Below are 22,845 nucleotides of genomic sequence, written 5' to 3'. Positions count from 1 at the left end.
GAGGTCTCCAAATATTTTCTTTCTTATGGGATTGTGCTTCTTTCTTGTTCTGTCCCTCCAGCCCTCCCCCCAGGGTCCCCATGGGCCTCTCTCCCATTTGACCTCCTCACCTTCTGTGGATTCCTTCATTAGTTATGGTCAGCGGTGGGCACGAAGCAGGGCTCAATTAATATAGTAAGACGCAGAGAAGAGACAATGTTACAAAGACTACCCTGATTTCTTGGTTGCCTCTGCATTCCTTTTTTCCTAAGATTCCTAGCACCAAAAGTGTAAGACTTATTGTGTGAGAAAATGATTGCCTGATGGATACCCCATAGACATGGCTTTGCTCAAAATGCTTCCCATTCCTCTGACTTCAGTTTACCCTGACAGAAGCTCAGAGTCGATGTTGTTTTGTAATATTCTAGCCTTTGCCACAGATTCTGAACTGCCTGATTTGTTTGGGGAAAGAAAAGGAAACAAGTGATGTTTTGAGGCTCCTAGTCTGGGATGGTACCATGTACCACAGACTTATATAACATCTAAGTGTGTGTTTTCAGTACCATTTTGCCATTTACTTTTTATTCTGACAAGTATTCTAGATGAATGCACTTTATTTCCATTTGTCCTTGGAGAGAACATTTTTTATAATTAACAAAAGATTCAAAGATAGAATGAAAAATTAGTCAATAATAAAACTATATATGAAATTACGTTTTAGCTGTAGTTCTAACCTTTATCCTAAACTTTAATTATTATGTAAAGTAAAAATATTTAATTTTCACTTACTTTATTCTTCTCTGATAAACAAAAATGAATAAAGGAAGGGGGATAGCAAAAAGCATAGACAAAGAGATAAACTGTCCAGTAATAATGAGAAAGTGCCTTTATTAAGTAGAGGCACACATTTCCAAAAATGATTTGTCACTAAGATCCAACCTGACTTAAGTAAATAAGCACTTTAAGATTGTAAATGCTATTAACTTAGGAATAGATTTTTTTAAATTAAAAGGCCCAGCACCTCAAATGATTCCAAGCACAGGTGTGTATTCATCTGGGTGTGCTAATTGTTGGTTTAATAATAGATCATATTATAAAATGAATGTGAACAATTTTCTAGCATGGCCTGTATCTACCAACAAAGGCACTGAAACAGAAATATTTTTTAAAGCGCTGTTATTAAAGGATAGATATTGTTGCTTTGGGTTTTAGAAATAGAAATAGAAATTATTGTGAAACTCAAAGAGAAACTGACTAGTCCAGGTGCATTCACTTGGAAATGGTTTGAAGGGTCATGACAAATGTTAGCCAGAGTTAAGTGCCAACAACATTAGGGAAGCTGCAGTAGAGTTGATTGGGGACTAGCCAGGTAGCGTTTGCATCACGTTCTTTTCAAATTGAAATACAGTTGGTTATGGGTTAGGGTTGCTGACTTCTCAAACACTCCAAAGAATGCAGCAGGATCATGGGCATTTCCAGGGATAATGTGAAATTGTAGATTCCTTTTTTTGTAGCTTTTCAGGAGATAAGAGAAACAGCATAATAGTTGCAAAAACTGCAATAGCTAGTTTTCTTCCAGCAATGAGTGTTATATAAGCATTTAAACATAAATACAACATCCTGGCCATTCTCTAATATTCCTGATGCCCCATTAGGCATCTTCTATTATAGATACTCTACTTTTCTGAGTGGAATTTCCCATCAGGAGAAAATTTCTAAAGTGTCGATTGTGGTAGTCAAGGAATAGTCCTCACCCCAAAATATTCCAGCCAAATAATATCATTCTGAAGTCATCATTCTGGAAATAACAATACGCTGTGTTAATTTGCCAGTCTCATCGTGAGTCAACACTTAGGTTTTTGGAAAATATTGGAAACACAGCTGAGAAGTATTACAAGAAGTTGCAAGGAAAGTTTCATGGGTCTTTTCTTGATTATAGAATAAATCCACCCACTCCAGGAACTAGTATAGTATATTGTATACACATTTGAGTTCACTGAAGCATTTACATAGGAATACATATGTACACATTCAAATACATGGAGGTAATAGGGTAGGGGCAAAGCAATATTCCTCGCTTAAACATTCATAGCCGTGTACACGTTTACAGAATTATAAAACTGAGACTTCCCAATAACATCTCCTGCCAGAGACTGTAACAAAGAAAAATAAGTCAATCTGAGGTCTCCCTGATATTGAATGGACATTGATGGAGGCAGTAAGATGCCAAAAAATAGTTATCGAGAGGAAAGAAAGAGTAAAGTATGGGCCCTGGGAGATGGATACCCAAACTTGTTTACTCCCACACAGAAGCTGGATCCATAAAAGTTGCCTTGTATACACAGAGCCAGGTGTTATCTGGGATTCCTGTTTTTTTAGAGATTTAAATACAATTGTTTCACCCACAAGTCACACATTCTTATCTTCCCCAAGACATGTGTGGATTCCCAGGGGTGTGTGCTCACACATTCATCCACTATTTCCTGTTCTGGGATCCGCCCTTCCTCCTGGCACCTTGACCTGGGCTCTCTGGCTACTCTGTCCTGAAGAGCTGAGTGGGTGACAGGTGATTCTCCATGCTTCTCAAACACACCTAAGGTAGATCAAGCCACGCACAGTGAAGATTTTAAGGAAGCGGGAGAGACTAGGAGAGACAGCAGTGCAGCCGATGATGGAAGACGGCATATTTGACTTCTTTAATGGTCTTCGGTTGCTATAAAGAATTTCACAGAAGGGACCAAAATTCTGCCATCCGAAGGTGCTTTTGAGGGTGTTGATTTTAAGTGCATATATTCAACTTAGACTTTTCCCTGTTAATCTGTCTTTACTAATTTGGTTAGTAGCCCAGCCAGAAGAACTTAGAAGGTGGAGTGCTCCTAACCATGTACAGATTGATGCCTCGCAATTTGAATTGAGTTTTGCTTAAATAAACTCTTAAAATTTTTAATATGCATCAGTTGATCTCTTAACACATGGAACACGCTTATACTGCAAATATTGCTTATCCAAAATTCACATTTATCTGGGTGTCCTATATTTCTGTTTGCTAAATCTGGCAACCTGACTTCCAACGTACAATAAATGTGTACAGTATTGTGCTCCATGACTGTTTTTGAATTCACTACCTGACTGTATATGCAGAATCTGGCATATTTTGATGCTGTTGCCAACACCCAGTGAATATTTTGCTTCCGTGGAAATTACTCCAGGGATGTTTCAAGGGCTCTGCAGAGAAGGCTGCCATAACCCACCGTTGATCTCAATATGCTGCACACAGTCCCACTGATTTTCTGTTTAAATCAAGTGGGATCCTGCTGGCCCCTATCTGTGAAGCAAGCAGGGAAGCAGCCATGTCACATAAGATAACAGCAGTGCTAATTGGCAGCTAGAAGGGGGGGCTCTGCAAAGCCAGAAGGGGCAGTTTAGGGCTTACTGTTAACATCAGTCTGAACATAAGGAGGTGAAGGCTCCCTGTCTCCCCACCTCAGGCTGGGTTCCATTCGGGCTCTGAGTGTTGTGTGGACAGAGGAGACTGGGGGAAAAGGCCCAGTCCCATTCAAGGTGGACTCAGGAAATTTTACCTGCTGGGGTTATTCCCGGCATGGAAGTTCAAGAAAGACAGTTACTGAAGCTGACAAATACTTACAAAATATTTTTTGTACAGAAGATAAATAAAGAATTTCTCTATTTTTAAAAGCTATAGACTTTCATAATTTGGGAATCATAAGTTAAATGAAAACTGTTATTCTGAGCACCTTCTATGCACAAGACATTGCTAACATCCTCTGTTTTTATGACACTCATCTGTGGTTCCTTGTGTATCTGAACACATCCCACTATTCAACCCAAACTGATATTAATCTCTCATTTCTTTGTGTGGCTCTAACATTTATTAACACACTTAATTTAACACATTCAGCCTTGTATCAGAGATCTTTAGAGTTCAAGTCCTGTTTTCTCTGCACCATCCAACACTAAATCTTCCTTTACTGCTAATAATCATCAGGTCTTTGAATTGATATTTTACCAGGACAATTAAGTCACACTTTTGCTTCAGTTCATAAGAACAGATTTCCAGCTCTGACTGATCATCTTTATTGCGCAGCACGAGGAAAACAGATTGTTCCATTATACCTGCTTGTTCATGAAACTGCATAAATCGATCCACTAATTATTTTTTCTCCAGCAACATTTTAGATCCTACTGTTCGATCATTAAAAAAAAAAATACAATCCTCATTCAGTTTCTCGGCATTTTATTTGGGACTTGATTGTTTCTCGGGCTACGAGGCTGCCCCACGACGCCTGCGCATCACCTGGGCCATCTCGCCTCAGGAGCACGCTTCTGTTTCTCAGTGCAGGTGCAGTGCTGACCTGGGCACTGGCGTGACCCCAGTCCCCATGCTGTGCTGGTGTCAATATTAAGCTATTGTATTACAGTGGACTTAGTCATCTACTTCTCTTTCTTCAGCTCTCCCCTCCTCCCGCCCCTGCATTTTCTGTGTTGAGTTCCCCCCAGATACTGCTGATAGCTGGCAGAGCCAATGTCACCCAGAAAGGCTTTGTCACACTCTATCAAGGAATTGCATCACTCTCCCAAGACTTTAAAAATTCTGCTTTGATTTAAATGCATTTCTCTCCTCCTCTTTGAAGCCTGAGATTACTTTAGTAGCTCCAGAGCCCCCCCCCCCAAAGCGCTCTTATCATTGATAATGCGATAATGTCATCATGCATACAGCTCAAAAGAGAATCTCTTTAGGAAAGCCTCTACCTCACTGCAATTATTCAGCCCAGCGTTCTTCTCTGATCTGAAGACGCCTTTGAAGTCAGTGGGAAGCCTTCAGCAGAATCCAGCACTGAAAGAGAGGCTTCACTGACAGGCAGTTTCCTTTCTCTTTTTCCTCAAAGACTGTGTGAGCTGTTTGCTAGTGATTACCTGCTCTTGGCTGTTTTAATGTAACTTAATTATATCTCTATCACATTTTTTGGGCTAATATTTTGGATACTTATGGTAGTGTGTCTGATGGCATTTAATGCAGTCAAATTATATAACTATACACCTCATTTAAAAATGTATGTAAGCCTAATTTTAAAAATAGTTTCTTGAGGAATAATGATAGACAATAGACTGCTCATATTTAAAGTGTACAATTTGGTGCATTTTGACACATGTATTAGTGAAACCATGGCCATGATTGAGATAATGAATATATCCATCACCTCTAAATATTCCGGCCTGCCTCTTTGAAATCCCTTTTCAAATCTCCTTTCTTTGATACCTTTACAAATCCCAGGCAGCCACTGATCTACTAAACTTTTTAAAAATTTATATTAATGTTGGCAGTGATATCGACTCTTGGTTCAGCAGCCTTGGTTTTTGAGTTCATCAGAAAAGAATTCAGAGCCACAAACTCCTGCATGAGAGGAAAGTCACTGAGGCAGAAGCAGTGAGCCAATTGGGCTGCACGGACTCAGGAAACAAGTTTGAGAAGCAAAATAAGGGCCCTCAGAGCTTAGGAGAAGGAAAGCAAAGATACAAAGGAAAGAAGACCTTCCTTCTTGTGCCTGAAGAAGGAAGGTGTATGCTCTAGGGAGAGAGCATATGCTGGGTCTTTTGTCTCAAGGGTTTTTATCTGTTTTCGAAAGTCAGGTATTTTAGAGAATGTCTCAGGGGAGGATCTCAACAGAATATTCACCAGCTTTCTAGGTCTGAGACATCAAAATGAGCATATTGTGTCAGGGTCATGATCCCTACTGATTGGTTGGCACTAGGTATGAGGTCATTGGTCATTGCACCTTGTCCAGATGCCAGCCATGGCTGCTTTGTCTGGTTTTGCTGATTTTCTGGGCTTGGAGCTGAAAGAAAACTAAGGCCTAGATGTTATCTATAGTTTGACCAAAATCTGTCTCTGCGGTCAACAGATCCAAGGCTTTGTTGCTAAGGTTATATGATCTTGATCAGAAGAACCTCATTATCCTGAGGGCTTAATGCCTCATTGGTTGTACTAAGTACAACTTACTTACTTTTGCTAAGTAAGTTTTCTGGCTTCTTACTATCTTACCTCATTAAGACTAATTTTTAAAGATCGGTTTTAGGTTCACAGCAAAATTGAAGGGCAGGTATTGAAATTTTTTCATCTACTCTTAGCATCCACTCAGGCATAGGGTTAGAGTGAAGTATTTGTTATAATTTATGAACCTACACTGACATATCATAATTGCCCAGAGTTCATAGTTTATATGTGGGTGCACTCTGGGTGCTATATGCTGATTTACTTTTTGTCACTACAATTTAGTTTGCATTTTCTAAAATTTTGTATAAATGAATCACAGAGTATGTGGTCTTTTTGTCTGGCTCCTTTAACCAGAATAATTATTCTGAGGTTTATCCATGGAGTTGCATATATATTCCTATTTATTGGATTCCATACTATGGCTGTACCACAACTTCTTTAACCATGTACCACCTGAGAAACATCTGGGTTATTACTAGTATGGGGCTATTTCACATAATACTGCTGTAAACAATCTTGTGTACATCTTTGTGCACATACTGACTTCCACTTATGTTGGCTATGTATCTGAAATAGACTGGTTGGGTCATGTGTTCGGCAGTCTAACTCTAAGTGAAGATGCTAAACTGTTTTCCTAAGTGGTTGTATCATTTTACATTTCCATCAATATTCCAGTTCCATCACAACCTCTCCAGAAACTCAGTACGGTCAGTCTTTTTCATTTCTGTCATTTTAAAAGTGGGTGGTGGTATCTCATTATAATTTTAATTTACATTCCCTGATAAATAATTATGCTGTGCCTTTTCATGTAATTATTTACTACATATCTTATTTGGTGATGTATCTTTTTAAATATTTTTGTCCATTTAAAAACTTGAGCTTTTTTATTATTGGATTTTGACAACTCTTTATATATCTGAGATACAAGTTCTTTGTCAGAAATGTGATTTGTCAATATCTTCTCCAAGTTCATGTTTTGTCTTTTTATTGTCTTAACAATGCCCTTTAAAGGGAAGGAGGTCTTTATTTCAGTTAGCTCCAACTTACCAATTTTTATTTAGGGACAAGTGCTTATGGTGTCATATTTAAGAAATTTGCCCAACCTCACAATTTTTCTTCATATTTTTTTCTAGAAGTGTTTGACCAGATGCAAGAATCTCTTTCTGGACTCCATATTTTCTTCCACTTGTCCAATAGCTGCCAACCTATGGTTATGATTACCATAGATTTTTAATGTCTTCAAATCAGGTAATGTAAGCTCTATAAGATTTGTTCTTTATCAAAGCTGTTTTGGGTAGTATAGGTCCTTTGCATTTGTGGATGAATTTTAAAATCAGGTTGCCTAATTTTTATGTGGTAAAATGTATGATAGTATAAATTTGCCTTTTAACCATTTTAAATGTGCAGTTCGTTGGCATTAAGACGCTCCCAATAGCACAGTTCAGGTTTTAGTTACTATGATATATTAACTGTGAGTAACTGCATAAAGAATAAATGTTGCTGTTAGCTCCTCAGGGCACAAATCATTACATAAATTACAGATTAAAGGGAATCAAAGTTTAATCACTCTGAAGCTGTCCTTTTTGAGATAATGATTTTAAGCTGTTTATTAAAAAGCAAGACTCAGAAAGAAGTTTTGACACTCCCTCCCCAACCCCTACCCTTTCCTGTCCAAGAGATTCAGACAGAAAAGCCTGCATCAGGAAAGAAATATTAGGATGTTCTCCTTAGCCTACTTTGAATGAACTATGTTAGAAAGGACTTCAGGCAGGGGCCGCTGGCCAGATACTCTCTGTGTCCCATTGCTCCTGAGCTGCATAGCAAGAACTTTTTGCCATGTGTGACCTGCTCCACCTCAACTACCTATAAGTCTCCCATTTTCACTTCTGAAACTTAAGATCCCATTCCCCATACTTTTCTCCTTTGTCCAAAAATGTCTTATGTATCCAATGTTGCCTCACTGTCTTTGGAATTTTCACGCTTTTGTGGATCCCACCAATGTGCATGTATTAAAACTTGATTTTCTCCTGTTAATCTGTCTCTGTCCATTTCATTATTATAGCCCAGCCTAGCAGAATTTAGAAGGTGGAAAAATTATTAATGTTTTTGGTTCCCACAAGATGCACAGTATGATCAGTGATCAATTGCATCATATTCTTTCAAAGTCTGTTGGTGCTTGGTCATTGCCATCTGTTACCCAGCTCACATAGGCAGCAAAGCACATGGTGGTGTTGCATCCTTGATTCCCACCAAGAACCCTCACTACACTTCACAAACATGGATAACTGAAAAGGCAGAATTGGCCAACGAAGATGAAAGAGCAGCAAAAACCCAAAGTTGATAACGCTAAAAGTGAACTTCAAATAGGATTCCTAGAACAAGCGACTGACGATGAGAATGTTGACATTGCTGTTATTCGAGAGACTGTAGGTATGCAGCCAGGACACTTAGTGAGGGGGCATTCATTGCCATGAAGGAGGAATGGCTTGTGGTGCAAAGGATGAAGCTGTCTTCCTAAATTGAAACTGCAGACCCATTAAACACTAACACCCCATTCCGCCTTCCCTCAGCCCCTGGCAGCGACCATTCTACTTTATGTCTCTATGAATTTGACTGCTCTAGGTACCTCATGTGAGTAGAATTGTACAGTATCCATCCTTTTGTGACTGGCTTATTTCACTTAGCATAAGGTCTTCAAGTTTATCCATTTTGTAGTATCTTTCAGAATTTCTTTCCTTTATATGGCTGAATAATGATCCACCATATTTTGCTAATCCACTTATCTATCATTGGACACTTGGTTGCTTCTACACTTTAATAAATATTATACACACATGTGTACAAATATGTTTGAATTCTTGCTTTCAATTCTTTTTTTGTACACATCCAGAAGTGAAATTGCTGGGTTTTTAATTTTTTGAGCCACACAGTGGCTGCATCATTTAACAATTCCACCATGCACAAGGGTTTTAATTTCTCTATGTCCTTTCTAACATTTGTTTTATTAAAAAAAATAGTCATCCTAATGGGTCTGAGGTAGTATCTTATAATGAGTTTGTTTTGTATTTCCCTAAAGATTAGTGATGTTTAGCATCTTTTCATGTGCTTATTAACCATTTGTATATCTTCTTTGGAGATATGTCTATTCAAGTCCTTTGCCCATTTTAAAATCAGGTTTTTGTTGTTGTTGCTTTTGTTATTGAATGTAGGAGTTCTTTAAATTTCCTGGATATTAACCTTTTATCAGTTACTTGAGAATAATATTTCCATTCTGTGAACTGCATTTTCACTCTGTTGATAGTGACCTTGGATGCACAAGCTTGCCTAATATTTAAGCTTCAAATAGGCCACTTGACGTAGTCATGTTCCTCTGTAATAAAGTCAGGCTAAATGTTGCTGATGAAGGACGGTTAAACAGAAACAACTGTATTAGTTATCTATTGATATGCAATGAATTACCCAGAAATGGCATGGCTTAAAACAATAATAAGTATTTTTTAACTTTCACAGTTTCCATGTGGCAGGAACTTGATAGTGGTTTGGCAAGCAACCTGGCTTGGAATTTCAGTCAAACTCTGGTTGGGGAAGCAGTCATCTTAAGCTTTAAATGGGGCTGAAAGGTGTCCCCCATGTGACTCACACACATGTCTGACAAAACTGGTGCTTGCCATATTGGTAGAAGGACTCCCTTCTTCCTGCGTGGAGCTCCACATCAGGCTGCTTGGGTGTCGTCATGACATGATAGTCATCCAAGAATCATGATGGAATCTGTGATGCCTTATATGACTTAACCTCAGAAGCAAAAAAAAACAGGATGATTGGACAAAATTGAAAGTATGGGTTTTGTTTTGTTTTGCCTTGTTTTATTTGTTTTCATCCTTAAGATTATTATTTGGCTGAATTGAGGATCAGAAGGTGATGGAATTCTTTTTCATGACTGATTTCTTGATTTTCTGAGAACGTGGAGATAACCAGAAGCTCTTGGCATTATTAAAGGTGGGCCAAGGTAAACAGAGGTCTTTTGTGTTTAGGTGAGGGTGTATGGCCCACACCTAGGAGATCCTGTCTGAGTCTATCTAGGACTCAGAGAAGTTCTGGCACTTTGAGGACTGGTTTCTCCAGAGATAGCACCACAAGCTAGAAAGTGATGCTCTTACTAAGGGGTGTTGGGATGTGGCTTCTCCAATGGCTTCAGAGGCAAGAGACTGAGGCAAGTGAAGCAAGTAGAAGAAGCCAATTATAGGTGCTACAGAGTAGGTACTACATCTGACAAATGATGACAAAAGAGAATGTCAGCATGTGGATGGAAGCCTTTTGGGGATGTCTAGGGACCCCTGGGTGTCCACTACTGGCAACCCAGCTAATGGTATTCTCAGCTATCACAACTTGCATGTAAAAACAGTATGATCTTGAAGACTTCTGCCAAAATGGAGGCGTAGGTAGAAACACTCTGCCTTCTCTCACAACCAAGTTTAAAAACAACAAAGTTTTAGCAACAAAAATGCAGCCAAACCACAGAAAATTGAACTACATGGAAGTCTGACAACAACGAACCCTTCAGCCAAACTGGTAAGAGGGGCAGAGCCAGCAGCAGAGTGAGGTCGGGCAGGAAAGAGCTACCAGACTGACCGGCGCATGACCCAGTCGGGCAGGCAGTGGGTGGATCCCAGGTGTGGAGTAGCAGTGGGCAGACCCACTGAGGGCTGACTCCAGTCACACATTCGTGCACAGATATACCGGCGAAGGAGCCAGCAGTGAGACAGACCATGCAGGCCCCAGCGGTGGGAAGCAGCAGAGGGGACCACTATTGTCCCTCTCTGACCCCGCCCCTGCATACAGCATCACAAACCAGCGACCTGGGTGGCCCTGCCCTGGTGAACATCTAAGGCTACGCTCCTCATACCTAACAGGCGCAAACAGAGCAAAACATTATGGCTAAAGAAGAACAGCTCAAAGCCCCAGAGCCAATAACTCTAAGTGATGAAGAAATAGCCAAACTCTCAGATGCACAGTTTAAAACACTGGTGATCAGGATGCTCACAGAACTAGTTGATTTTAGTCACAAATTAGAGGAACATATGAAGGCTAAGCTAATTGAAATGAAGGGAAATGCATAGGAAACCAATAGTAATGGAAAGGAAACTGGGACTCAAATCAAGGGAGTAGACCAGAAGGAAGAAAAAAAATGACCAAATAGAAAAGGATGAAGACACAAGAATTCAAAAAAATGAGGAGAGGTTTAGGAACCTCCAGGACATCTTTAAATGTTCCAACATCCGAATTATAGGGGTACCAGAAGGGGAAGAGGAACAGCCATGAGTGGAAAATTTATTTGAACGAATAGTTAAGGAGAACTTCCCCAATCTGGCAAAGGAAATAGACTTCCAGGAAATCCAGGAAGCTTAGAGTCCCAAAGAAGTTGGACCCAAGAAGGAACACACCAAGGCACATCATCATTATATTAGCCAAGATGAAAATGAAGGAGAGAATCCTAGAAGCAGCAAGAGATAAGGGGACAGTCACCTACTGCTGCGGTCCAGCGGCAGCGGGTCTAAGGGTCCCCTCGAGGTGAAGGTAGGAGTCGGCGCGGAAATCAGGCAACTACACAGCTCAAGGCAGGTGATGCTCTGAAGACCTTTATTGAAAGTAAGGCTGAAGCTTTTATACTATTCTAGCTGGCAAGTGATTTCAGCTGGCAAGCGATTTCGGATTCATTGGCTTTTGCAGTTACTGTTACTATGCTTCTTGGTCTGAACAGGAACTTGGCTGTCTGCCTTGGTTAGGCTGTTGCAGGGGGCCTATTCTTATTCTGCGTTTTAGATATGTCTAAAATTGACTCGGGGGGGTGGGTAAACATGCCCTTCATGCCACGTCCACCAGGTTGGAAAATGCTTCTTTGAAGTCTTGGACCTCCCCTCCTGACTTTGTCAAGGAAGGGATCCAACTGTGGATGTGGCAACCTGCAAAGGAGTTCCCATCAGACTGTCAGCGGATTTCTCAAAAGAGACCTTACAGGCAAGAAGGGGCTGGAAAGAAGTATTCCAAGTCATGAAATCCAAAGACCTACAACCAAGATTAATCTATCCAGCAAAGCTTTCATTGAGAATGAAAGGGCAGATAAAGTGCTTCTCAGATAAGGTCAAATTCAAGGAGTTCATCATCACCAAGCCCTTATTATATGAAATGTTAAAGGGACTTATCTAAGAAAAAGAAGATTAAAAATGTGAACAGTGAAAGGACAGCAAACTCACAGTTATTAACAACCACACCTAAAACAAAAGCAAACTAAGAGGACAGCAGCAAACTAAGAGGACAGCTAGATCAGGAGCAGAACCATAAAAATGAAGATCACATGGAGGGTTAGCAACAGGGGAGTGGGAGAAGGAGAAGGGGGGAGAAGGTGCAGAAAATAAGTAGCATAGATGTTAGGTAGAAAATCGATAGTGGGAGGACAAGAATAGTAGGGGAAATATAGAATGTAAAGAACTTGAGACACATGTTCATGAACTAAAGGGGGGGGGGAATGGTGGGGGAGGGGGTGTGCAGGGTGGAGGGGAATGAAGGGGGGAATAGAACAACTATAATGGCGTAATCAGTAATATATATATAAACAGTATGGTATTATTTGTAGATGATTATTATTGACATATTGTCTATTTTTTTTCAAAATAAATCACAATCAGCATTTTCTAACCTTCAGGCAAAGAGAATACTAAGTATTTTATTCTTTCACAAGACCATCCCCAGCAAGTGTTCAAACTGTGGTTAAACCAAATGGTGCCAGAGTATTTATTCCATTTGTCATTAGGAGAGCCAGCTTGGCAGAAAATCCCTATGTTTTTAATAACTTATGCAGGGTCCTTAGATTGAAATTATATCTGTTCAAAATTTAGGCAACCTGTGACATTTTATTTTTATAAACCATTTTCAGAATTAAAATTGTGAAAGCTTCCAGACACCACAAAGCTGCCATTTGGTTTTAGACTATTTCTCGGTTTACAGAATAATGTTAAATGACATCAAAAAGGAGATATAGTTGGGCTGGAATTACAGTGGAAAATGGGATTCTTGCCAGGAACTAATAAACTATTAGAATCAAGGGTGATTAGAATGGAAGTGAAGTAGTGGAGGCCTCAAGCACAGTCTTGCTGTGCGTTTACACATCTCTTGGTAAGATGCTAATTCTCCTGAATGAGTCCCTCCTCTCCAGGTGCTTCTGTGGCTTACTGATCCAGTGGCAGTCCCAAAAGGCAAAGGTATAAAATGACCAGCACTGCTTCCTCATGCAAGGGTTGCATTTTTGGCTGAGATGATGGCATGCTAAAATATTTTAACTTGCTTAAGTTTCAATAGCTTAGGTTTATAGCAGCAGCAGGGACCTATTGTCTAAGTAAGCTTTCCTCCTTTCCCAGGCTCCACTGGGATCCTGACTATAGGGAAATGTTCACTTCTAATGAGAATAATGATAAGAATGCAATTATAATACCCCCTAGTCCACAAATAAGACTCACTGTGTAGTTTGTTGCCTAAGTGCTTTGAAAAAAGAAAGGTATAGAAATGCTGAATGCAACATAAAGTGCCAAGGTGTTCTGGGTAGGTAAAAAGTAACTAAAAGCAGTCTGGAAAAGGCACTGTAGGAAAGAAATCATGAATCTCATTAAGAATGAAGGGGCCTGAATAGACACTTCTCCAAAGAGGATGTACAAGACGGTCAATAGACATATGAAAAGATGATCAACATCACTAATCATCTGAGAAATGCAAATTAAAACTGCAATGAGATATCACCTTATACCTGTCAGAATGGCTATAATAAATAAATCAACAAAAAAGTACTTATGAAGATGTGGAGAAAGGGGAACCCTTTTGCGCTGTTGGTGGAAATGCAGACTGGTGCAGTCACTGTGGAAAGCAGTATGGAGATACTTCCATAAAAATAGATCTGCCTTTTGACCCAGCAATTCCACTTCTGGAAATATATCCAAAGGAACCCAACACTAATGTGAAAGAACGTAAGCACCCCTATGTTCATTGCAGTGTCATTTTCAATCACCAAGTAATGGAAACAACCCAAGTGTTCATCAGTAGATGAGTGGATAAAACAACTATGGGACATTTACACAATGGAATACTACTCAGCCATAAAAAAAAAGAAAATTTTACCCTTTGTGACAGTATGGGTGGACCTGGAGAATATTATGCTAAGTGAAATAAGCCAGTCAGAGAAAAACAAATACCATATGATTTATTCATATGTAGAATCTAATGAACAAACTGAACTAACAAGCGAAATAAAGACAGACTCATAGAGAGAGAGCAGGATAACAGCTAAGGGTGAGGGGAGATTAGGGGTGAAGGGATTGAGCAACAAGGGAAAAGGTCTCATGGGCATGGACAATAGTGTGGTGATTGTTGGGGAGAGGAAGGTGTAAGGGGACTAAATGATAATGGAAAAAATAAAAAAGTTAAGAAAAAAGAAAAAAGAAATAATTTTATTAAGAATGGCAAAATGAAAGTAATGATTAATTATGGCAACTAATTACCATGTAGGATTACCATTTAAATATTAAATTTATAAAAATCTTCCAATAGGCTTAACAAAGAAAATAATGTGAAATGTTGGTTTTCTCTAGATAGACAGCAAGTGCTAAAGACTATCCCCATAGCCTGGGAGTTAATTACCTGGCTCATTTACAACCTCTGCTTTGCACACTAGAAAGCATCAGATAACTGATTCATAAGTCATAGCTGAGCTGAAACTTGGGAAAGCACTGAGAAAGACTTGAAATAAACATACTGAGCAAAAGGCTTCAATATTGGAAGAAAGATATCATCTGTGGGAGTTTGAGGAGGGAAAAGCAAATAAATAGGAGAAAACCAAACTATTGAATAAAATTAGTTTTGAGAAGTTTTATAGGAAATTGCTGTGTTTTAAAGTAATGTTGTCCTAACCCCACATTTTTCAATGATGTTTCCAAATGGCAAGAGACTGAACCTGTCAGGGACTTGTTTCATTTTCTTTTTCAGTTTCTTATGTTTGGTGTGACAATTCTATGCTTTACCTCTATACTGTTCAAAAAATTTAAAGACAATGCGTGATTGTATTGTTATTTGTTAAGCAAACAGACAAAAAATAGATGGATACATACTTAAAAAAGATTCTAATGCTACTGAGAAATTATGGGAACAAAAGAGGGTCAAGCATTGGGAAATAAATGTGTGTTTCCTGTTTTTTCATCTCTTCTGTCTAGACCTGTTGGCAGAGAGAACAGTTTTACTTTGCCTTCTATTCCTCACATGCAAAACAAACATGAAATGCCCAGTATTCAAACAGGGAAAGCATTACAGGGTTGGTACATGTGCTTTGCCATGTACCAAGACATCTCTAATGTGGGCAACATCCTTAGGAGGTGAGGTGACATTCCATTACAAAGGGATGGCTTGATGTAAGTAGAAAGGTCCGATGTTTATCAGTTAAGGATGTATAACATGCTCTCTGCCAGCAATTTCCCACCTTTCCCATCTCATGGCACACAAACTAATTACTAGAATTCTGTGACATAGTAAAAAAAAATTTTTTTCCATCTGACAAAAAATATAGGTGTAATTTTGATTCATTCACACCATATGGCTATTGTTCAGTTGGCTGTTGTAATTTTTTTTAATTTGACAATTTAAAGGAAAAGAGGTCAGTGTCCCTGACAGAGAGTCAGGTATTGCAGGTTGTAAAAGTTCTCGTGACACACTAGTTGAAAATTGCTGCTCTGTGTAATTTCTGTTTGACACATAGTAGGCACTTGATATACATCTACTGAAGAATTTCTCCAGCCTGAGCCTTTGATGAGGTTAGAGATAAACTTGATCTTTATAGCATGCAATGGACTTATATATGAATGATTTATTAAATCATTATTGTTGTATAATAAACATGATTGATTTTTAGGGAGGCTGTCGTGAAGAATAATGAAGTGTTATTTATGGAAGACATTTAAATTTCTCAAGCAAAAAGTTCCATTTAAATAGATGATATTATATTTTAAAATGTGGCCAAAAGGGGAGAGAAATAACCACATGATTACAGTATGTGAATTATCTTTCATTCTTGTCACAATACTGAACAGTCTTATTTCTCTTGAAGGGGTTCAGGATAGGCCTCCTCAAGACGTGTGACTTTGGCATGTGGATTATTTCAAACTGAAGGCAACTGAGACTCTGTAAGCTCCTGAGACACTTTTATATCTTCCTTGAAGGATTTAAATCAGGGGCCCTGTCCATAATGAATTATCACTAGCAATAACCTTCAGTGACCAATCAGTAGGGTAGGACAAATGTCAAATTCCTGAATGTCTGCTCTTCTTTTCATCCTGAAAATGACCTCACTCTCCTCCGAAGTCCTTGAGGTGCCTTGCCTCATCTCTAGCTCAGAAGGCCATCCATCTGTATTTTCCCTTTCTGACACAGAACCACTCGTGCATGTGGGGTCTTCAACTCTCTCATGTATGTGGGGTTTCATATGTACATATATAATTAAATTGGGTTATTTTCTCCTGCTAATCTGTTACGTAGATTCATTTGTTAGGCTAGTCAAAAGAACCCTGAAGAATGGAGCCAAGTTGCTTTCTCCTCCGTAGCTTTTTTGTCATGTCATAAAAATAATTAGTAATAGTTATTGTTTTTAGAGGAATTGCTTCTGTACAGAAGTTCTAGCCATTTGGGCATACTAAGCCTTTGGAGAATTCATCATTTCCTGCTTTTGGGGAGGAAGTTTGTGATAGGCCACTGTGTCCCTGAACTCAAGGATCGTTTCCAATAAAGCATCTGAACTCTATAGTTTGAAGAGCAGCAGAAAGAAGTGCTGGCTGCTGGTGATGGCTAAGGTTGTTACGCTACAGCTCTTATTTGCTGGGCAGTTTTATGGGAGGAAACTGATTTACAATCATCAAGGGAGAAAGGTCAATTTGTAGGCTGTAGATTTACCATTCATCACTGCATTTTATAGCCTCATTGGTGATTTTATTTCCTGATATCAAACTAGTCACTTTGGTCTTATGAAGGCTTTTCCTCAACTGATACATTTTTCTGACATAAACAAGGGAGAGCTGCACATGTCGGAAAGTGTATTCTTCCATTTCAGCTACATGAGGCAGGGATAGCTGATTCCCTGTGAGCAGTGAGGAAGTACTCAATAATCAACTTGGGGTGGTGTGACTTTGACATTGAAATACCTGCCCTCCTGTTCCTCTTCCACCCCTTCTCTACACCTCCTTCCACTCCCACCAATTTCAAGACTCTGAGCTAATCCATGGAGTCAATAGGGCTGGATGCCAACATGAAGAAAGGCACTTTGGGAGAAGTAATCTCACAGTTGACAGAGGCAAAACCACCATTCTCCCTCAGACCTCAGATCTAACCTTGGTGTCCATGCAGTTTTAATAACTGTAGGAAATCTTCAAAGATCATTGCTTCCTGCCAAGAAACCCTAGGTAATTATATAAAGTCAAAACCATTTGCAACTTGCACACAGATCACACTGTAGTTTATAGGATCATTAAATATAATCTGATAAATAGAATAGATATTGCTGTACATATTAAAAATGCTGTGTTAGCTATGATATATACTTCCTCTTCCTTTGAATCACAATCCCAATGAGAACATTATAAACTACATATAAATAAATAAACTATATGAAATGCAGATCTAACTCCATAGTGAGTTGGATTATTTTTGTTTAACTCATCTCTCTGGCTCACGATGTTTGGATTATCATATAGAGATTGCTGGATTCGACCTTTCTGTCATAGTCAGTCACTAGTTATAAGAAGTTAAGGCTTGTGCTTATTTTTTTCATCATTTACATTTCCAGGGCCTGTCATGGTGCTTGGCATGATAAATATTTTCTTCAGGAATGAATTTTATTGGTAAAGAAAATCTGGCAAAATCTTTTTTTTTTTGTGGGCTCTCAAATTCTAGACGGGAAGTCTGCACGCGTCCCCTAGATCTGGCTCTCCCTGACGTCACGTAAAGCTGTCATGTGTAGCCCACTGTGTCTAAACCAGTCTCCCCATCTTCCCCTTTCCTCACACCCCTGTATTCGTCCTGATACTATGCACTCAGACACTGCCATGAAAACCTCATGGTCAAATTGGACATCTTTCTCCTTGCAAAATATGACAAGTCAATAAAAGTGCTCTAGGAAGTTTTGTTTACAAATGTTTCTTGCATTCGGAATGTTACTTAATTTAGTCTTTCTCCCATTTAGTATTTACTTGTTGGTTGATCTTCCCATTTTACTCCACTTTTATCCCGGCACTTCCTGTTCAAAAACCATGAGTCCCTTACTACATTCTGTTAGCAAAAGGTGTGCCCCTTGGTCTGCATGCAGGGTTCCCCAGGATGGGTCTCCAGTGCATGGCCCAATTTAACTCCAGGGGTCGCAAACACAACCCTTTGTCACTCTTCGTGCCTTCTCCTTCCTACCCGGGGTTTGGCTCATGTTGGAGCCCCTGCCCTATCTGTCCCAGCTGCTCCTGTTTATTCCAAACCTTCCTATACGAAACAATACTGCAGGTGGGTTGAGCCTTGGGCAGCCAGGCCTCAGTTTACAGTCCTAGCTCTACTCACTTAACATTTAACCCCTCTCCCTTTTAAAGTGAGTTACATTTCCAAGTACTATAGGTCATCCTGTACAACTGAATTCTTAAGGGATTTGACTTCTTTGGTTTTATAGCTCTTATCCTGAAGCTTGGATAACAGTTGCCATAAAATGCAAGATGAAATTTTAGAACATTAAATGTTATCAATACCACATTGGGTGCCAGTGGCAAAACACAGGATAATACAGTACCCTGGTTTACATTTTCTGGTGTTCCTTATACTCTTAGGGTGAAGCTGGGTCCAGTTTTGTCTCCTGTGCAGTCCTCCCTCCCCTTGGAGCTAAGGAGCACAGCAGTGTGAGCCCCCAGGACTGCCTCACTCACAGTCGGCAGGGCTGTCCTCTGCTGACTTGAGACCCTCCTGGGGACACTCCCACGGGTGAAGTCACTCCTGTGGGTGAAGTCACTCCCATGGGGACTGCTATTGTACTTCAGTTAGCTGGTATGGTTAGCCATGGGGTGACTGCTCAGCAGCTCTGTCACGTCCCTGCTGGTAGAGCCACCTGTCTCTAGTCCAGTAGCTTTAATTGTCCCCATACATGGGAGTCACAGAGTAGTCTGGGAGGTGTAATTGCTGTTCTTTCAGCAGAGTTCTTGGTTCATGCCACAACCTGTGAAATGAAGGGTCTCGTTAAAGAAGCTTCCACCCACTTGTCACTCAGCCACCTCTTTGGTTTTGCAAAGTGTTGCTCAGCAAAAGGCTCGATGTAAAGTCCATTTGCTGAGTAGCTGCTGACTCTTCAGTGACAAAGGGAAGTCAGTCCATCCCAAGGAAGAGATGACTGTCACTACAGTCCTGGGGACTTTCTGGTCCACCTACAACCTGAGGGGTGAGTACCCCTTCCCTTGGGGACTGGCTGTTTGTTCTGGTAATAAGATACCATGACTGTGTTGATGCTGGCCCCCTGCTGACTCAGCAATAACAGGCAGTTTTATTCATATTGGTGAACTCTGATTCTCAGATGAAGGTGAATCATAAATCATCTACCATGTCTCCGATTTTTGTGCTTTGTGGAAACAGACATAAGGATGTTAACTTTCACTTTTACCAAATAGGACATTAATAAAAATCTACTATCTTGTGTTCTTCAATAAAGCAGAAAAAACCTATAATCATCACATTAAAAAAGATGTTATTAAATGGAATAGATTTAGCTTTATGATTTCTATTTTTTTTTCAGTTCCCTAGGGCTGGATGAAAAATGGGCCAGGAACTGGCTCTGGTCATGGGTCATGAGTTTGGGAACCATTATTATATGAACCTTGTTGAAGGCCCTGTTTCTACGCATCAGCTCTGGTACTGGTCCCCTCCTCTTCCCTATACAGATCCATATATTTATAGTACAGTAAACAATTATTTATTGTCTAGTATTGTCCTCTAATGGTTTCATGTGTGAATACCTTCTTTTCCAACCAGACTGTAATGCTAGGTAAATAGAAGGCACTGAACAAGTAACTTTTTGAAATTTTTTTATGATACATACCTGTATGTTGTTTAGAGGACTGTCAGCTGTTCGAATACACATGTACACGTGTGTGTGTGTGTGTCTGCATGTTTTGGATTCTGCTGCAATTCTTAATTCACACAGGTGTATAAATGAAATGTGCACAGTTTTGAAGAATTAAACGGGCTTTTTAAAATAAGAAAACAATCTTTTGGAGTTAATGCTTCATCTTTGCCTACATTTCCTAATGAGGCTTTCTCATCCTAATGAGAAAGATGAACTATATATTGAGTAGACAAGGCCCTGCATTTGAACTATTTCTAAAGCCTCTCATCATTTTTGATGATTTAGTAATCAGGCAGGTTGGAACTGGTAGTTGAGCTCTCCCACAAAATATCAGATTTCTCTTTCATTTTCATGTACTTTTTAATTTAAAAAAACCATAAAAGTTTCCTTAGAGTGACAGTGAAGCTTCTAACATTTGTAACTTCCTAATTGCTCTCACTGTTTAGGAAAAAAATGAGTCCTCAAGTAAAACTTAAGTGGAAAAGATTAAAATTCAGAATTATAGACTTTTTATTTGAATGAATGCTCACTATTTGCAGGAAATTTTATCTGTCAGCTATAGCTTCCCTATATTTGTCAGTCCTTGAAAAAGTACTTAATTTCTTTCTCAAAAATATATGAAGAGTTTTATTATTTGAAAATAAGCCCTTTGGATTGGCATGACTCCCTCCACCCCCCCAACCCCTCAGTTTTACTCTGCTTTTGACTATAAGCTGAGCACACACCATCCATGTTACAAATGAATGATTCAGCCTGGGGACATGCTGGAGAACATATGAGTGAACAAAACGAATAAGTGACAGAGCATCATTATCTTCGGGAAATTTTTAACTGCTATGATTTATGATGTAATTTACATGGTTGATTTGTGATATGTGCTCAAGGCTGTTCAATTGTTTACCTTTTTGTGAATTCTTGTTGTTTTCCTGAATGAGTTCTCACATTCATATGTATCAAGTCTTCTGACTAAATAAAATCATCTTTTCTTACCCATGACACAGCTCTTTAATCACATTATAATTTTGTGTTTGGACTCTTTTCCTTAAATAATATATTTCTATTTCTACTTAGTGGAGTAAATTGTTAGTGCCTGATTAATATTTTGAGGGGGGAAGGATAATATGACTTTTTCCCTTCAAGGAGTATGCACTATGACTTCACTCTGTGAGAGAGATTATGAGTGCGGCTAAAGAAAAACAGATACTTTTGGTAAAAAAATCTCAGAATGGGAGTAAGGAAAGATCTTACTTCCCCCAAAACAATCACTATAAATGTAAATTTTATTATACCTAATTAAAATGTTTAAGTTTTAATAAACATTTCTAGTTGTAGTTTTCCTGATTAATAACTTCTGTCAACAAATATTTGTTGAGTGTCTACCAAGCCTTGTTCTACGTGCTGGGAGTATTGTACTACAGTCCCCTTTATTCGTGGGGGATACTTCCAAGACCCCCCGGGGATGTCCAAAATCATGGATGGTACAAAACCCTATATATATTATGTTTTTTTCTATACATACATATACTTTATGGCTTTTCTTTGGCACACCCAAATTGCAGTTCGGTGCCATTATTGAGTAAACCGATGGCTACTTGAACACAGGCACTGTGGTACTGTAACATAGACCTGGTAACGAAGACAGCTACCAAGTGAGTAACCCAGGGTAGGGTGTCGTGGTGGGGGTGGGTTAGCATATAGAGTGTAGACAAAATGAACTGTGCAAGATTTCATCACTGTACTTACGGTGATGAACAACTTAAAACTTATAAATTGTCCGTTTCTGGAATTTTTAATTTAATATTTTCCAACTAAGGTTGACCATGAGTAACTGAAACATTGGAGAATGAAACCATGGATAAGCGGGGGATGGAGGGTGGGGGAGTGGGGGTGGGGGTAGAGGGGTGGGGGGGACTGCTGTAGCAAAAAACAGAAAAAGCTCTGCCTTTGTGTGGTTGCTATTCTAATGAATCCCGATGAGCTAGTATATATTCTTAAAAAGCTTGTTATGTGAGTTTCCTGAGTTTTATACAAAAGACTCAGATATTTATATATTGCAGCCTAACTAGTAAAGGAACCAAAATGAATAATTTTGGGTTTGATTCTTAGGGCAGCATAGTGCACGGGGGGTGTGGAAAAACACCCTTTTAGTAGATTTGGCATCTGAGCAAGTAGCAGGTGTGTGCTATGGTGAGTAAAACTAATGCAGCTATGAAGAAAGAGTAGGAGACCATTCTGCGTGGCGTGGGCCCAGCCGCCAAAGGCAAACATTTACTGCAAAGTAACTAAAATCCATGCAAAATCTTCCGAGGATGAGTGCAACCGGTTCAACCACTTTTGACCTTTTCATTTGCAAATATCCCTCTTCTGTGATGTTATTAGTGGCATTGGCTCCTTTGTTTCCTGTGAAAGGCAATCACCTAAAGCAACCTGTACGTAGTAAATGAGGACCATCATGTCCAATGCCGAGAAACCCAATAAAGGCCAGTTCAGCAAGGGCCCTGGCTTTTGCTCCCCTTGAGAGAAAAGCCATGCTGTCCCTTTTCCTCCACCAGACTCAGTAGTCTGTGTGAATGTCTCATTTCATACATAATGACATGGACACTGCGGGCTGGTGTCCACATCGGAAAGTAACACGGAACACAGAAATGGTCAGGACTGTTTTCAGAAGACCTGTGACTATGTCTTC

At 39.5% G+C, this 22,845-nt stretch overlaps 1 protein-coding gene and 1 long non-coding RNA gene across 2 annotated transcripts in view; one reads left to right on the top strand and one right to left on the bottom strand.

Annotated features, from left to right (window-relative positions):
• Nucleotides 1-16,203, top strand: part of LOC119056571 (uncharacterized) — a 28,234-nt gene extending 12,031 nt beyond the window's left edge. Inside the window, exons 2-3 of the long non-coding RNA XR_005083902.2 lie at nt 7,126-7,240; nt 16,131-16,203. This is a non-coding gene — a long non-coding RNA (uncharacterized LOC119056571). The remainder of the gene's footprint in view (nt 1-7,125; nt 7,241-16,130) is intronic.
• Nucleotides 1-22,845, bottom strand: part of GALNTL6 (polypeptide N-acetylgalactosaminyltransferase like 6) — an 872,151-nt gene that overhangs the window by 50,151 nt on the left and 799,155 nt on the right. The gene's annotated exons all lie outside the window — the stretch shown is intronic.

The sequence above is a fragment of the Artibeus jamaicensis genome, unplaced genomic scaffold (genome assembly GCF_021234435.1).
Source record: "Artibeus jamaicensis isolate MK-2021 breed Jamaican fruit bat unplaced genomic scaffold, CSHL_Jam_final scaffold_537, whole genome shotgun sequence".
NCBI lineage: Eukaryota > Metazoa > Chordata > Mammalia > Chiroptera > Phyllostomidae > Artibeus > Artibeus jamaicensis.
The sequence above is the reverse complement of the archived record's forward strand: the minus strand, read 5'-3'. Positions and strand labels throughout refer to the sequence as shown.